The sequence below is a fragment of the Lissotriton helveticus genome, chromosome 2_2, assembly GCF_964261635.1.
Source record: "Lissotriton helveticus chromosome 2_2, aLisHel1.1, whole genome shotgun sequence".
Lineage (NCBI taxonomy): Eukaryota > Metazoa > Chordata > Amphibia > Caudata > Salamandridae > Lissotriton > Lissotriton helveticus.
Genome location: NC_136060.1, coordinates 152,232,573 through 152,249,223, shown reverse-complemented (window position 1 = coordinate 152,249,223; position 16,651 = coordinate 152,232,573).

The following is a 16,651-nucleotide window of genomic DNA, read 5'->3' as shown; positions in this document are numbered from 1 at the left end:
GATGTAGAGTCTGTTGGCAACAAGTTGCACTAAAGGAGACTCTTATGTACTGCCCTGAGTGTCCTTCTAACCCTGCGCGCTGTGTGTTTGCTTGTTTTAGTATGTACCACATGCAAAATAATTTTTGGGAGCATCCATGAGTGTTAAAGTTAACTAAATGGTCTTTATTATATTTTCTGTTCAGTTTCAAGGTTGGCATTAGTGTGATGTATTTAGTTTCAGTGTATGTCTTTGCAATTTTGTATCTACTTACAATTTGTTAGTGTTTTCTTTTTTGTATAAAAAACAAAATGGGATGGCGGTGTGTATGGACTGGCACTTGGCTGGCAATGTATGTGGACTGGCACATGGCTGGCAGTGTGTGTGGACTGGCTACCTGGTTGCCAATGTGTATGGACTGGTGCTAGGCTGGTGGTGTGTGTGTGAACTGGTGCTTGGCTGGTGGTGTGCCTGGAGTGGCACTTAGCTGGCAGTTTGTGTGGACTGTGCTTGGTAGGCAGCATGTGTGGACTGGTGCTTGGATGGGGTTTGTGTGGACTGATGCTTGGCTTGCAGTGTGCATGGACTGGCACTTGGCTGGCGGTGTGCGTGGGCTGACACTTGGCTGGCGGTGTGCATGGACTGGCGCTTGGCTAGTGGTGAGTGTGGACTGGCGCGTAGATGGTGGTGATGGTGGACTGGCATTTGGCTGGTGATGTGTGAGTAGTGACTGACTGCTTGTCACTACACGCACTGGTATCCAAACGCCAAACCACACAATGAAGCAGGTGGGCATATGAAAGTAATGGACCCTTGAATGTTGCTGTCTGTGAATGTGAGTGTTTTTATGTGCTGGGCCCACGGCTGGAGGTGTGAATGGTTTTGTGTGTGTCACTCTGATGAGAGGTGTTTGTATGGCCTGTAAAGTGGTTGGTACCTTGTTGTGGCTTTACAGCTCATGAGCTGTGAGCCACTGTTTATGTTTTTTGTCCTTTCAATTATTATCAGTGCATTTCATTTTTATGAAATCTCTTGTTAATAACATTTTATATATTGAACCATCACACACCCTCGTGCCAAATCCAACCAGTTTGTGTGTGTACTTGAGGAATAGATGGCTGTGCAGTAATATTTGTCTTTCCCTTTCCTGTTCTTCTCTAGCAGGGTGTATATTGTCCCTTTTTGTGAATGTTGTAATGTGTTGGTTCTGCGGCTGGCGGCGTGAATGGTCTTGTATGTATCATGTGTGAAGCGTACATGAATGGCCTTGGCGCAGCTTTACAGCTCATGAGCTGTGAGTCACTGGTTCATTTTTGTGTCCTAAAAATTATTAATAGTGCATTTCATTTTTGTAAAATCTCTTGTTAATGAGAATTTATATGTTGAACCATCACTCACCCGCTGCCAAATCCAAACAGTATATGTGTGTGCTTGAGGAATAGATGGTTGTGCAGTAATAATTGTCTTTTCTGTCTTTCAATGTCAAGGTGTACATTCTCTCTAGGAAATCTACCAACTCTAGATATCTTTGTAAACTAAACAACCAGTGGAGGACACGGTGATGTCTCTGCCAACAATTGATCTTACCCACAATGTCCTGCAAACCTCAAAATGTGACAAAAGTCACATTTTCCTTGAATTACTGTACCACAATTTCCCATATTCAGAAGGAAACCACACATTTCCTACCACCCAGCATTTTCCAATTATCCTGATAAAAATGGTACCTCACTTGTGTGGATGGGCCAAGCATCAGTGGCAGGGGAGGGTCCAAAACGAATTGTGGAGACTAAGTTCATGGAGTTACACTACATGGAAATCTGCTGTGTTGCAAAAAAAACTCAGTGGAATTCTGCAGAGTTCTTTTCCAACCTGAGACCTGGCTCAGCCTCCGCCAGCTTTCCTCCTTCAGCTTAGACACCGTACCGTAGTCATCCGCTGCTGAGAGCCGTACCACACCACCCTGCTCACCTACTCCTCTTGCACAGCTGCCTAACTCTCCCTGCTGCCCACTTGTGGCTACCTACTTAGAAACCTTTCAGATGCCTTGTGGAACAGGAGGTGAAGGCAGTAATGTGGAGTCCAGGGGTGAATCCTCCACACTTTACCTCCGTGGTGAAACAGCAAAGGCAAACGGCAAATTCTGCCTAAAGAATTGCATACAAACAAACACATTGTATTGTCCTTGAGAAAGCTGGCATACACTGACACCATCAAAAATAAAAGATTATATATCCGGTGGTAACACTTGTGTAAACAACTAGCTCAAAAACCAACACACGCCTAAAATGTTCCTCTACAATGGCTTAATAATTAATATTAATGCTGTGCATGAGGTCTTATTAGAGAAAAAGGTGTGCGGGCGCTGGTGGCGCCTGCAAGATCCTTCTTGAGGGAATTATTAACCTTCTCTGAGCCCTTTTCCCACCTGGGTCCCTGGAAGAGGACGGAGCGGTGTGCCGACTGCCAGTGCCGAGTACAGGCCCTGCCCCTGAACACAAATTCCAGCATCCAATGTGCTCCCTCCCTTCTGTTGACTTAGTGAAGTCTGAATCCTGGGATTTGTAGCCTATTTATGCTGTCTCCCTTCCAGTGCAGCTAGAGGGCAAAACTGTGTAGAATATTTTGGTTTTCTGACAAAAGTTTGCCTCGCCCTGAAAGCTGGGAATATGGTGTTTTCAGCACTACAACCCCTTTGTTGATACCATTTGCAGGGAAAAAAACTGCTTTCTTCTGCAACACTTTTTTCCCATTCTCTTTTTAAATACTCCATTTTGCCGTATGTGGGCTAATTTCTGGGTCCCCTACTTGGGAATCCACAAACTCTGTGTACCTCAGGGTGTTGGAAGAAAAGGATGCACATTTAATGGGGATACCTTACGTGGACAAAAAGATACAGGGGCCTAAGAGCTAAATACCTCAAAAAGCCAAAAAAGGCTTAGCACTTAGGGGCAGGAGGCCTAGCAGCGAAGGGGTTAATCTTGTTAGCTATCATTTGTTATATTTAGTCGTTTGTTAAAGTGTTGCAATATTCTTTGTGGGTTTGTTTTCCTGTAGAGTGATACTGTCCTGCTGTATTTCTTTTTTAGGAATCTTTTTCTTGTGCTTTATCATGACTTGTTCTACTATTTGTTAATTGGAAACGTGTTTATATTTGTAAGTTATTTCACTTTAATTTGACTACTGTGATTTGTTCATGCTCCATTTATGGTAAATGCTAATTATTGTTTTAAATATGTATTCAATGTATATTAATTTTAATTTGACATCTTTTCATATGCGTGTATAAATGTTGTTCTTTAATATTTTATTATTGGTGATTGTTGTTATATTCCCATAGTTGCAATGTGTGGGTAATATTTGCTGTTTTTTATTTTTATGATCATACTGTATTTTAGATATTTTTTCCACATTATATTTGTCATCAATATTTTTGTTTTTAATGTTTAAATATACATTTACAATATTTATGTTTTCAAACTCTTTTGTGTATATTAATTTATTTTTTCTTGCTAAAGGCTCATACAACTGGACCAAGACTACAAAGGGAAGTCACCATTGTAGTACTATGCGTAGACATGTTGCCTAGTTAAATACAAGGCACATTAGAAGAGGAGGCAGCGTACATGTAAGTTTTCCTGTTAGGTTAGAATTTAAAAATGAAGATTAACAGCTGAACAATGTCTCAGGCCAGGTGTGAAACATCTATCACTTTTTGTGTTATAGATGTTGGCCTAGAAATCTTATATTGCACCTACAAATGTGGGTAATAATAAGACACCTGTCATTTAAAGAGCTTATAAAGGGCAAGCTTGTGGTATAACATGCTATCTGAATAGCAATTTGTTCTTATAAAATTAATGTAATAAAAGTGCAGTTGGTTAAACAACAAATAGGAATTTGTACATTTTTGCATAGAGTCTCTTTGCAGATAGGTAGCAGTTTGACATTGAGAACTAGCTTCAAGTGCCAATTAATAAAATAAGGTCGCTACAAGAGTTAATCCTACATATATAACTAGAATGTAAGTAGCTCTTTGATCTATTAGGTGTGTGTTTCAGAATTGAATGTGTATGAAGGGCTGTTTTCCGTTTGAGTCTACCTAAGCTGAATATGTAAAGTGTGCTCAGATGTTTATTGTCGACTAAAACAGGGGAAGGGAGCACAGTGCTTCTCATCCCAGCACAGTTTACCCCATTGCATTCCGGTAAATGCAGTACTCTTACTTCACATTTTTTCACCAAAGTATGTGCAGGTATTGCTATTATCTCTAGAACATGTTTCTAGGTTTAGCCCATTATATGTAGAGAGCAGAAGTAGTAGACAACAGAATCAAGTCATCTGGGGTTTGCTGAAATGCTGCCCAAGTCTTCTTTACTGGTCAGAGTAACACTCCACGGGCACACAGGTGCATTCCAGGTGAGATTGTCAGCTCTTTGGCTCAAGGGAACCTTTTAAGCACAAGGGGGGAGAGAACACACTGCCACTCATCCCAGCACAGTTCACCCCAACACACTCTGGTAAATGTAGTATGCTTACTTTGAAGTTGCTGTAGTGTTTCACCAAATTTTGTACACGTAGTGATACTATCTTTAGACATGTGTTTCTGGGTTTAGCCATTCATCGGTAGAGAGCAGACATAGTAGAGAGCACTGAAAAGTTATCTGAGGTTGCTGAAATGCTGTCCAAGTCTTCACAGATCACAGTACCACTGCACAGGTGCATCCCAGGAGAGCTCGTCAGCTTGTTGGCTTAAGGGAGCCTTTCAAACACAATGGGGAGGGAGCACAATGCCTCTCATTCAAGCGCAGTTTTCACCCCATTGTTTTCTTCTAAATGCATTACACTTATTTCAAAGATGCTGTCGTTTTTCACCAACGTTGGTGCAGGTAGTGCTGTTGTCTCTAGACAAGTGTTTCTGGGTTTAGCCCTTCATCAGTAGAGAGCAGAATTAGTAGAGAGCAGATGAAAGTCATCTGGGGTTGCTGAAATACTGCCAAAGTCTTCACAGAACACAGTACCACTCCACAGGCACACAGGTGCATCCCAGGAGAGCTCGTCAGCTTATTGGTCAAGGGCGCCTTTTAAACACAAAAGGGGAGGGAGCACACTGCCTCTCATCCTAGCGCAGCTAACCCCAGGGCATTCTGGTAAATGCAGTACACTTACTTCAAAGTTGCTGTAGTTTTTCACTAAAGTTTGTGCAAGTAGTGCTGTTATTTCTAGATGTGTTTCTGAGTTTAGCCCTTCATCAGTAGAGAGCAAAAGTAGTGGAGAGCAGAGAAATCTCATCTAGAATTACTGAAATGCTGCCCCAGTCTTCACAGGTCACAGTACCACTCCACAGGCACACAGGTGCATCTCAGGTGTGCTCATCAGCTCATTGACTCAAGGGAGCCAATTCTAATTCAGCCTTCTGAAAAACATTTCTAATGACATAATTACAGAATTGTTGTGTCCTTGCCTAAATCAAGATTTTTTCCATTCTAAAACTGATTTATACTGTTTTTCGTAACCAGGGTAATTTACAATTATTTGTCACCTGTCTTTCATCAATGCTTTCATAAGTGTCTTTTCAAGGTTTCAATCTATGCTTTTGTATTTTGTAAGAAGAGAAGCTGATTCACCTTTGTAGTACTGGCATTTGGCATAGATGTCAGCAATGGCATTTATAGTTTACTGTGTTTTATTCACTTTGATGACTGGAATCATGTTTTACTCACACACTTAATGATGACACTCTATTTCCTAAATCTGCAAAGATGGCTTTGATAATCATGGCAAAACATCTGTTTTTGCCTTGTCAAACTTGCTAACTCAAAAATCTTCGTGTAATGTAATGCCAGTGTCGACGTGCATTAGGCATCCGATGCTAAACGGATAGGTCAGTGCATCATGTTCTAACAGATGCAAAGACTTCATTATTGGGAAAATATGTTGATGAGCTGGAGGTAGGTGTTTGAGGGTTGTGTTGAGTAGTTGAGGTGGGAAGTGTCAGCATATTGCAGATTACGAGTGAGTGCATGATGGGTCTTTACTAATTAGCTCAGATGAATAAGAACTGTTATATTCTTCAAATAAAGGTGTGATGTTCCATCACAGTAGAGTTGTCTGAAACTGCAAAAAGTAGATTGCTCTTACGTTCTATGGGACCCTACCGAAAGTTGGTCAGGGCCCCATGGGAAGCAGTGACCGTTTGTTACCTCTGGAGAAAAATATTCAATTTCAATGCGCCAGCTAGTAGTCCACAACACCCCCAAATCTATCACTAGGGTCCTATCAAAAGTGTCAAGGGATTTGTAAGTTCAGTTATGGACTTCCACTTCAGTTTGTTTTTATCAGCTGTATACTGATAAGTGCTAGTTTCTCACATACACCACAATTGCAGGCATGCTATTTTTTTATATTTAGGTAAGGGTCAAGTCTTGGTTGTAATGAATACCATAGACCCTATGGGGCAACTCTAGGCAAGACACCTCTCTGCCACCCTTTAGTGACATCTACGCAAATCACTCGACGCAGATCAATGCTGCCTTCTCATCCTCCTTGACCTATCGGCTGCATTCGATACAGTCAACCACAATTTACTGCTAAGGGTCCTTCAAGAAAGAGCTGGTCTACAAGAGACAGTCCTCCAATGGTTCTCCTCCTTTTTTCACAACTGATCACAGAGAATAAAAATCAGAAACTTCGAATCCGACCTACACCCAGTCATCAGAGGTGTTCCTCAAGGGTCTGTTCTCTCCCCACAGCTCTTCAACATCTATATCGAACCCCTCACCTCTCTACTTAGAAAATCCAACATCCCCTTTCACCTATATGCGGATGACACGCAGCTGTATCTGGAAACGACCTCTATTGAGGACATCCAGAGACTAAACAACACCCTCAGGGAGATACAAGACTGGCTTTCAACCAATCACTTGAAACTGAACCAAGACAAAACAGAAATACTACTCATTTCCAACAAAGATGATAACCCTCAAATCAAAGAATGGCTTAAAGCCATCGATGCCCTCAATGATAACCTTTCCCTAGCAGACTCAGTGAAATCTCTAGGGATCACCCTAGATCCAAAACTCGACATGAAGAAACACATCGCAAAATCTGCTAAAGGTGCTTTTCTCAACCTCAAACTACTATACAAAATAAAACCCTTCCTTCCACCCAAAGACCTTCAACAGGCCACCCAGGCCCTAGTCCTCTCCAGAATAGACTATGGAATTGCGACCCTGACAGGGACAGCTAAATCCCATCTTGCCCCCCTGAAGACGACACTCAACGCAGCAGCAAGAATGGTCTCCGGAATTAAGAAATTTGAGCACATCTTTCCAGCCCTCAAAGAACTCAGATGGCTCCCAGTGGAGTTACGAGCCAGTTTCAGAACAGCCTGCATCACGCATAAAGCCCTGCATACAGGTAAACCAGAATACCTGGCCGCCAAACTCAATAGAGCAGGCCAGTCCAGAAACCTAAGGAGCTCCAGCTCTCTACTGCTCATCCCGCCCAAACTGCGCAAGCTCAAAACTACAGCCAAATCTTTTGCTGGCAACGCTCCCAAAATCTGGAACTCCATTCCTCCCCACATCAGAACAATCTCCTCATTTCCAAAATTCAAGAGGCTCCTCAAAGACTTCTTCCTCGACCGTACTCGAGGTACCTGAGAGTCCCTGGACTGCCCCCGATCTGTCACTCTAGCTTTAACAAAATTCCAAGTCTGACATCAAGGCTGCAGATCAAAATAGCTTTTGGATATAAACATTCTTTCAACAGATTGTGTATATCTGAGTTTCAGTCTGCTCATTATGTCATTTATTGTATTTGTTGTGAAGCGCTCTGATACCCTTGGGTCTAGTCAGCGCTATACAAAACTACTAAAATAAAATAAATAAAATAAATAAATACATCTTGGAAAATTATGTCATGTGAGTCCATTCATGTTTTTTACACTTAACATGGGTCCCAAATCTAGTTATTAAAACGTTTAATTTCTAAAAACTCATACATAATGGTAACATAGCCAATCTATTTTTAGCATTCCTTTGGATTTTATTTTCTATAGGAAGGTGTTAACTGTGTCCTTGAAACCCGCAAATACACAAAGGTTTCCGTAAAGTGCTCCACAAGTATTCTGATGGATATCTCATCCCACACCCAAAAGTGAGCCGACTTAACGATGAAGCATGCCACTTTGGTGGGTAATGGTCAGTGCATTCTGAAAAAGGATTACCCCAGAACTTAAGAGTGGCCTACTTTTTGGAAACTTTGGACAATTCTACTGCCACAGTATGTCATGCTTTATTGCATTGATAATTACATTGAGAGGACCAAAACGGACCGTTCAGCCTCTCTTTCCCCTTTGTTATATAGTGTAGAGCCATTTTGATACTCCATTACAAAACAAGCTATCATCCACAATGAAAGTAATGGCAAATCCACAGTGAGGTGCACCATGTGACCACAGCAATAAGTAAATGTATAATCACTAGGATTCTGTGGGCTTCTCCTTGATATGTAGTGCTTTATTATGGTTTAAGATAGTTACAAAGTCATATATATTGGACAGAAGAGAAATAATATGGGTTTGGTGGGTCACCCCTGTGTCATAATAAGCTGTGAAGTGTGCCATGCATATCATAACTCAGAAATCAGCAGGCTGCTGTATGACTGTCAATGCTATTTCAGTATTTGGACTGAGAGTGTATAAGATCTGCTTAGTGCCCAGGTCCCGCCTGGTTAGGGATGCACTGGGAGTCCTAAGGTTATAGTGGCCTCAGCTGGCTCCCCGCACTGGGCTGGAACCGGCATCCTCTTTGTGATTTGCTCACACTCTTTCCAGTTGGTGGAAGCTGAGTCCAGTATTCCTCCCACTTTGGAGATGGGGACTCATTTTGCTCCTGGTGGCCAACCTCAGGTATATTTTTAAAGGCCTTGTGGCCTTTAAAAGAGCACTTATCGTAGCAACAGCGTTTTCTGGTACCCTGTTTAAATATGTCCTCTGTCTGTGCTCCTAAATATTTATCCTGCTTGCAGGGCGTCTTCTACTGCCCTTTACAAATGAGAAAGCAGAACACCCTCCCCGTTGCATCCTCAGGCACAATGGCTTCCTGTCCATCGTGCAGGGCACCTGGTTGTTAGCAGGGGAATCAAGGAACCATCCACAAAAGGTTCAGGGGAACCATCCAAGATTCCCTAGCAGGTCAATTACCTGAACTGTTCCTCAGTGGGGGCTTAAGGGGTCCAGTGCCATGGGGCATTGTGAGAGCAGCCCTAGTCCCAGAGGTCAGCCAGAGTCAAATTCTCTTAGTTCATTCCTCAGCGTATCAGGGGGCTTCTCCTTCCAGCTGGGCATTCTTTCATCATTGTCGCTCCAGGGTCCAGTGTCTTCTCATTGGTCTTTCCCTTGGGCAGGGGTTTTGAAGTAGGGGTGGCAAGTTCTAGAAGCCAGACGTCCCTGGTCAATCCTAGGGTGCCAAATCAGCACTCCACTCCTGCCCGACGCTCCTGCAGAACTTTCTGGAACAATACAATATGGCAAATTTAAGTTGTCTGTGGAAAGAGTTTCCTTGAGAGCCTCACCTCCATCCATAGATGACAAAGATGTCTGATCACTGACCACCCTAACTTGAAAGGCAAGCCCCTCCAATGTTGGCTCCTGAGGTCTGGTTCTTCTCCTTTGTTCCAGTGTGCCTGGGCTGTCCCAGTCCAAGTGCCGCAAGACAAGCTAATTAACGGATGTAGATATTCTCCCCATACCTTTCTTTCAAGGAACTGTCACAAACACTAATAATTGCTCTATAGGATGGGGAGGCCTTTGAGTCCTCTGCTGGGAAGTGATTGACTAGGTCCAGTAGGGGGACAAAGGCCTGAAACCTGATTCTGAGCCTACACATTTTAAAGTGTTACCTGGCGTCTACATGTGATTTATTGGACTCCAAATGTACACTCAGGTTGCATGAGTACCCCTAGATTGGTACCTCAGTGGACCCTATTGACCTAAGTGTGGCGCAACTGCACTTTAGGGTAGAATTTGCCTTTAATGGATAATACAGTGTAAGCACCCCAGACCTTCACTAAGCACTGCAGACCTACTCTATGAATGCTCATTCACGTTATAAGGCCTAACCTAGATTAACACCAATCCATTAAGAGTTCTTTCTGTGACAGGTTGCCTGTGCACAGACACTGGGCTATGCTAGATGGTAGTCTCTCACCCACAGTCCACTCATAAGTGCATAAGAATGTGCTCACGTGTTTATGGGCAACCAGTCCCCAGCTTCTACCGTAGCTGTGAGGCAGTCGCCTTATCAGAAAAGTTAAATACTGGATGCTAGCACTTAGTTTATTTACTGTGAATTTACCACGAATGAGACGCAGGTGGTAAGACTTGCTCGAGGTAATAGTTCAAAAACTGGATAGTTAAATGCAAAAAAAATCAGAAGGACTAATTAGTCTGAACCTGTTTGCTACAAGAGAGGTAGCTGTAATAGATAAGAGAGGTACCGGAATGAACATATCTATATTTTTCGCCATTAGCACTCTCATGCTGCAGAAATATTTGCTGTGCTTCACAAAACTTAAATGAAATAAGTGAATGCATTTTAGCAGTTAATGAAGTGGAGGGGTCTTAAGCAAGCCCTACTTGGTTTCTCTTAATGGGGAGAGGAGAGATTTTTGATCATCAGTCCTTCATCATTGTCCTGCATTAGTCCGCCACTCTGGGTTTCATGTGGGACTAAAGCATAATCTATGGATAAAGAGAATAGAATTCCTTCATTTGCATTATTCTAATCAACCATAACTTCATCTATTATCTTGCAGCTTCCTTTGACGTATTTACTCATTAATTGCAATTAATACTTCCTGGATTGTACAAGTCTAGAAAAGTGCTACTTTAATGGAACTCACATATGTATCTATGTATACATATGTTTGTGTGTGTGTGTGTGCGTACGGTTAAATGCTATAAATATACAAATAGAACAAAGAATACACAAGGTTAGCAGGAAACTTTGTCAATACTTTTAGAGCCCTGTGCCCCCCTAGGTATTTGTTAAGGCACTGGGAGATTCCTTATGATCATTTTGGAACACTGTAAAATACCAAGTGAATAAGGAACGAAGCAGGCAATAAAGTAGACATCAGACATAACAATGCAGCTCAAAGAAGGTAGACACATGTCTGATATTCTGCGGATAGGTGACCGGAGAAAAGACTTTGGTTGAATGATCTCCTGAATTGTTCACTATTATGGAATTTCCTGCGTTGGGGGTAGATTGATTTTAATGTGAAAAACATCAACAAATCCTCGCAGAGTTACATTTTGCTGCTTCAGTAATATTTTGTTGGTCGATATTATTACCTGGGGAGCTGCCCACAGTTTTGGGAACAGAGTGCTTTTCACTCTCCATTTTTAATTCTGGTAATCACTTTAACTGCTCTTATGAGAGGAGTTGTCGTTTTCTGGCAAAGATGTATGGCTTTGACATTCCCATTTCCCATTTCTTTTAAAGTTTTAATAGCTTTTGACTGTAACGTTTGTTCAAAGCTTTGGAGGTCTGTTTCGGTTAATTAATTTTAGTCAGATGTTTCCACAATCCATAATTACTGGTTAGGATTAATTTACACTAATCTTCAAAAATCTGTGAAAAATTTGAGATGCAAAAATAATTCTTTCAGATTTTCTTGCAGTAGTAAATACAGGGGCATATTATCAAGAACGGGCGTTACATTATCGCCGCTTTTATCGGCAGGAAGCTGCCGATAAAGCGGCGATAATGTGCTTGATAATATGCTCTATGAATTCCAATCGAAGCCCATGTTAGATGTGAAGACATTCCTGATCATTCCTTGCATAATATGCGTTACTGAGTTCCTGTACGGTACATAGGGGCATAATATCAAGAACGGCCGTTACATTATCGCCGCTTTTATCGGCAGGAAACTGCCGATAAAGCGGCGATAATGTGCTTGATAATATGCTCTATGAATTCCAATCGAAGCCCATGTTAGATGTCTTCATCTAACATGGGCTTTGATTGGAATTCATAGAGCATATTATCAAGCACATTATCGCCGCTTTATCTGCAGCTTCCTGCCGATAAAAGCGGCGATAATGTAACGCCCATTCTTGATAATCGAAGCCCATGTTAGATGTCTTCACATCTAACATGGGCTTCGATTGGAATTCATAGAGCATATTATCAAGCACATTATCGCCGCTTTATCGGCAGCTTCCTGCCGATAAAAGCGGCGATAATGTAACGCCCGTTCTTGATAATATGCCCCTATGTACCGTACAGGAACTCAGTAACGCATATTATGCAAGGAATGATCAGGATATAATGACAATTAAATCCTTGTTATGCACCAGAATCATGTTATTTCTCTGGTAGCTAAAGCTTTGTATCAACAATTTCTGGCCCACAGTAGCTGCTTTTATTTTACACTGTAAATTTGTGCCAATTAGCATCACGGCATATTTACGAATTTCTTTGCGTCACTCCTAAAACACACAGCATGGTGCAAGAACGACGCAATTTTAAATGAGACTTATAAAGCCACGCAAGGTCACCTGGGTTGCGCAGAGTGGCTTCATAAATCTTGAGTAATATAACGCATCACAAATCATTGTGTTTCATTACTCTGTGCCAGGGAGGCATTTCCATTGGTGTTGCATGAGTGTTACCATGAAACATTCATGGATTTTGAGGCATTCCCAGATTTACCAGAAGTGGTAGACTTGGGGATGCGCCAAAAACTTATGCTTGCCTGTTGAGATGTAACAAGTAGAAATATATTCATTTCCCCTTGTGTTTTTCTCTTTCTATGTGTGCTGCAGCAATCCTCCTTACAACATAGGCACTCTTGCACCACAGTGCAAGGATGCCTGTATGGGCCCTAAGAAGCTGAAAGGGTGCCAGTACTGGGAAAAGGGAGGGATGCGCCTTAAATACAGTACGTTCCTGCCTTTTCCCTGTCACACAGTGTATCTCAACAAGGTGACTTGCTGCATTGCACAGCGTGACGTGGCCATAATTATTGTGCAAGGTGTTAATTTTGCACCGATCAATATGGAAATGGAGGGAAATCCAATTTATGCATGTAACATCTCATTTATTAAATACATTTGCAGTTATATCGTGACAATGAATATAGGCTGTGGGTGCACACTTTCCAAATCCATAAATTAGTTATTATATAAATGACATTTAAAGTATGTTACACTTCACTTCTTGTCTAATGCTTCTTTGTTTTCAGATTCATTCCTCTAGGGTTGTTGATCTTGATCATATTCTTATGGTCTTAAGAAAGGTTCAATTTCTCAATACTTAATCAGGTCCCTAACAGATTAGATATATGTCCATGATATTTTAGTTGTAAGCTATTTTTGTGAGACTTCAATAAACTTTTTTAAAAGTCCTAGTCTACCCCTTTACACTTAGCAAAGTAAAATGCCTAGAAGTTGACATGACTCAAAATGAACCTTAGGTCCACATGAATAAAGCATTTTGAAGTTGGAAACGGCCAATTGGGCCATTTCTGACCGTAAAAATGCTTTTACATTTGTACAAAACACAAATTGTGATTCAGTAATACGTTGCATCTAATCTCTCGGTGGGGAGAGAGTTTCGCATTTTTGGGGCAATTCCAGAGAAGAATCAGTTGTATTTTTCTTTTTCTTGAACTTTTGTTGCTTAATAAGTAAGGAGATAGCTCTCCTAGAAGATCTGTTTCCACCCAAGTGGGTCAGTTTCTGGGTCAAGTAGGAAGGGGTATTTTGATGCAGCACTTTGTGGGTAACACAAGCAATTTTGAGATGAATCTTGGCCTCGTACGGTAGCCATTTTAGTGATTGAAAGTCAAGGGTGGTATGATCACTTTTTTATCCATTGATGAGCCTAGCAGCTTCATTCAATGTAGCTTTCAGCAGTGCAAGTGAGGATTTCAGGAGACCAACCAGGGTAGTACTACCGTAGTCTAATATCGTTAAAACAAGTGCACGTACTGCAGTTATGTTATGTTATGTTAAACTTATTTGTAAACCGCAACATGTACCATGATAATGCTTTCTTCGGGGTACTGTGCTGGTTCTCCTAAATTTGAAATGCAATTGTGATGGTACTGCTAATGTATGTGTCTCATGTTACGTAGTATAAAAATAATAAACATATTATGACATTATATATATATATATATATATATATATATATATATTATTTAAAAAAATTGTAAAACCTGCAGGGCAAGCAGAAAGAGCTAGAGGAGAAGGCATCAATGTTACTTGTGTTTTCTCTCTCCAATAGGAAGGATGAAACTAGTTTCAACCCTGATTTTTTACGCCTATTGCTTCTAAACAGAGGATCAGCATGGAGTGATCCACAGTCTCAAATGGCGCGGGCAGATCTAACAGGGTAAGGGCGGCTGAACCACCCTCCTCCAGGATGAATTTAAGCTCATCAGTAGCCTTGATCAGGGCAGCTCAGTGCTGTGTTTGGATCTGAATCTGAATTGAGTGTGATCCAGGTAGTTAGAGTCCCTGATGAACTGATTTAGTTGACTATTCATTACCTTCTCGACTATTTTCGCAGGCAAGGGAAGTCTGGAAGTGGGTCGATAGTTGGCCAGGTCTGAGGGGTCCAAATTAGTTCTTTTCAATAAAGGCAGTAGGGTGGCTCTTTTCCATTGGGATGGAAAGATGCCTGATCTAAACATGTTGTTGAAGAGGTTTAAGAGATGGTCTGCCATAATGTCAGGGACCATCTTTATAACTGAGGGTGGGCACGGATCATCCAGGGAGCCAGAAGTGGTGGTCAGGATAAGCTCTTTTATTTGTGACGAAGAGACTTGGGAAACAAGCTCTAGGCCTCACTTGGCCTCTTCATTATCGAAAAAGGTATCCATCTTATCTTGACCGATGGGCAATGGAGGATTTCCACAGTGTATGAATGAGTTCAAAATTGAGTCAATTTTACCCATGAAGTGTGAAGCACAGTTGTGAGGTCTGCCAAGGGGAGGAAATGTTTTATCTTCCTAAGAATATGCAACTGATGGTTAGCTCCTCTAGTGATGGCGCAGATGTGTTTTTGCCTAGATAGGTCTTTGTCTAACCTTATACCTAGGGACTTGGCAGAGTAAATAATGTGTGGGGTACAATTCAAGGAGTGAGAAGAGGGAGCAAGTCTTTGGTGTTATGGGTGGTGGGGGGTGGTGTGATCAGTAAGAATTCAGTTTTGGGGGCATTGAGTTTGAGGTGGTTATAAGTCTGTCAATGTTTCTTGCCAAGGTGTTGTTGAGGACATAAATCTCCTCGGGGAGATGATTTTCATGTAGCGTTGAGTGTTGTCTACATACATGTAGTAGGAGATGTGGGAGTGTTTGAGGAATTCAGTTAGGGGCTCCGTATATAGGTTAAACAATGTCAAGGAGAGGATAGAGGCTTGGGGTGTTAGCAACAGTAGAGGATATTAAGAAAGACTGAGATGGATTAGTATGCGCCGGGATCTATTGTGTAGAAAAGAGGAGAACCATATCAACATGGTGCCAGAGAGACCCATCCTGTGTTCTAGAAGTTTTAGAAGGGTAGCATTGTTGATAGTGTCAAAGGTGCTGGCAGATCCAGTAGGATTAGGAGGCAAGATTCATTCTGGTTGAGTGAGTGTAGGGTATCGTCGACAATGTGGACCATGGCAGTTTCAATGCTATGACACAACCGGGAGCCTGATTAACAATGGCTGGGGAGTTGGAATTGCTCGATGTGTTTTGAAGTTGTAGGTGCACACATTTTTCTAAGAGTTTGGCCAAAGTAGGAATGTTGGAGCTAGGGCTGTTATTCTTGGGGTCAGTTTAGTTGCAGTTGTGTTATATTTAGATAGGGGTAACCTGGTCACTTTTGCGGCATTCGGGTAAGGAGGCTTGAGTAAGTGAGACATCACTGATTATCACAGCCCATAGTGGGAATAGGAGGTGGATGGACTCATTTCTGAGTTTGGAGAGGAGGGAAATGTTGAAGTAGTTGGAGTATTTCAGATAGGTTAATAGATTTAGGGTGCCATTTTTCCTCGAGGGTGTTGGAACTAGACCAGGTGGTCTTATTTTTTGGGTCAGATGGGGTGTTTCCCCAGCATGCTTCATGATCAAGAGGGGAGGGGTGTGGGGGGTTAATGCGGAAGTAGTTTGACAGCATTCTGGATATCATTAGTGATTAGCATGGTTTTCTTAGCAAAAAGAAGGCAATGGTTTCACAGTTAGGTACAGTTTTTTTGTCTGTGGAGGTGGGATCGCTTTTGCGGGTGGATTGGTTTTTGATAATTTCACATCATTTTTTAGGTCAATTAGTTACAGAGTCTAGTTGGTTTAGGAAGAAAGCTGCTTTGGAGTTCCTAATGTAGATATTGTAGGCCCTGCATCTGTGTTTTGAAGGTTTGAGGTTAGCCAGGGAGTGGGTATGTTTCCATGCTCTTTCTGCGAGTCTGAGGTGTTGGTGTTCATTGTTAATGTTACAGTTGAAACAGGGACTGGATCTTTTAGACAGGATACTTTTCAGCAGTTTAGAATCAAGGGTGTCCATGATTTTTGACATGGAGTTGATTTAGAGATCAGTGAGGTCATGGGCATCATACATGGAGGATGGCAGGAGGAGGATGTTGTTACTAAGAGTCAACAAAGTGGG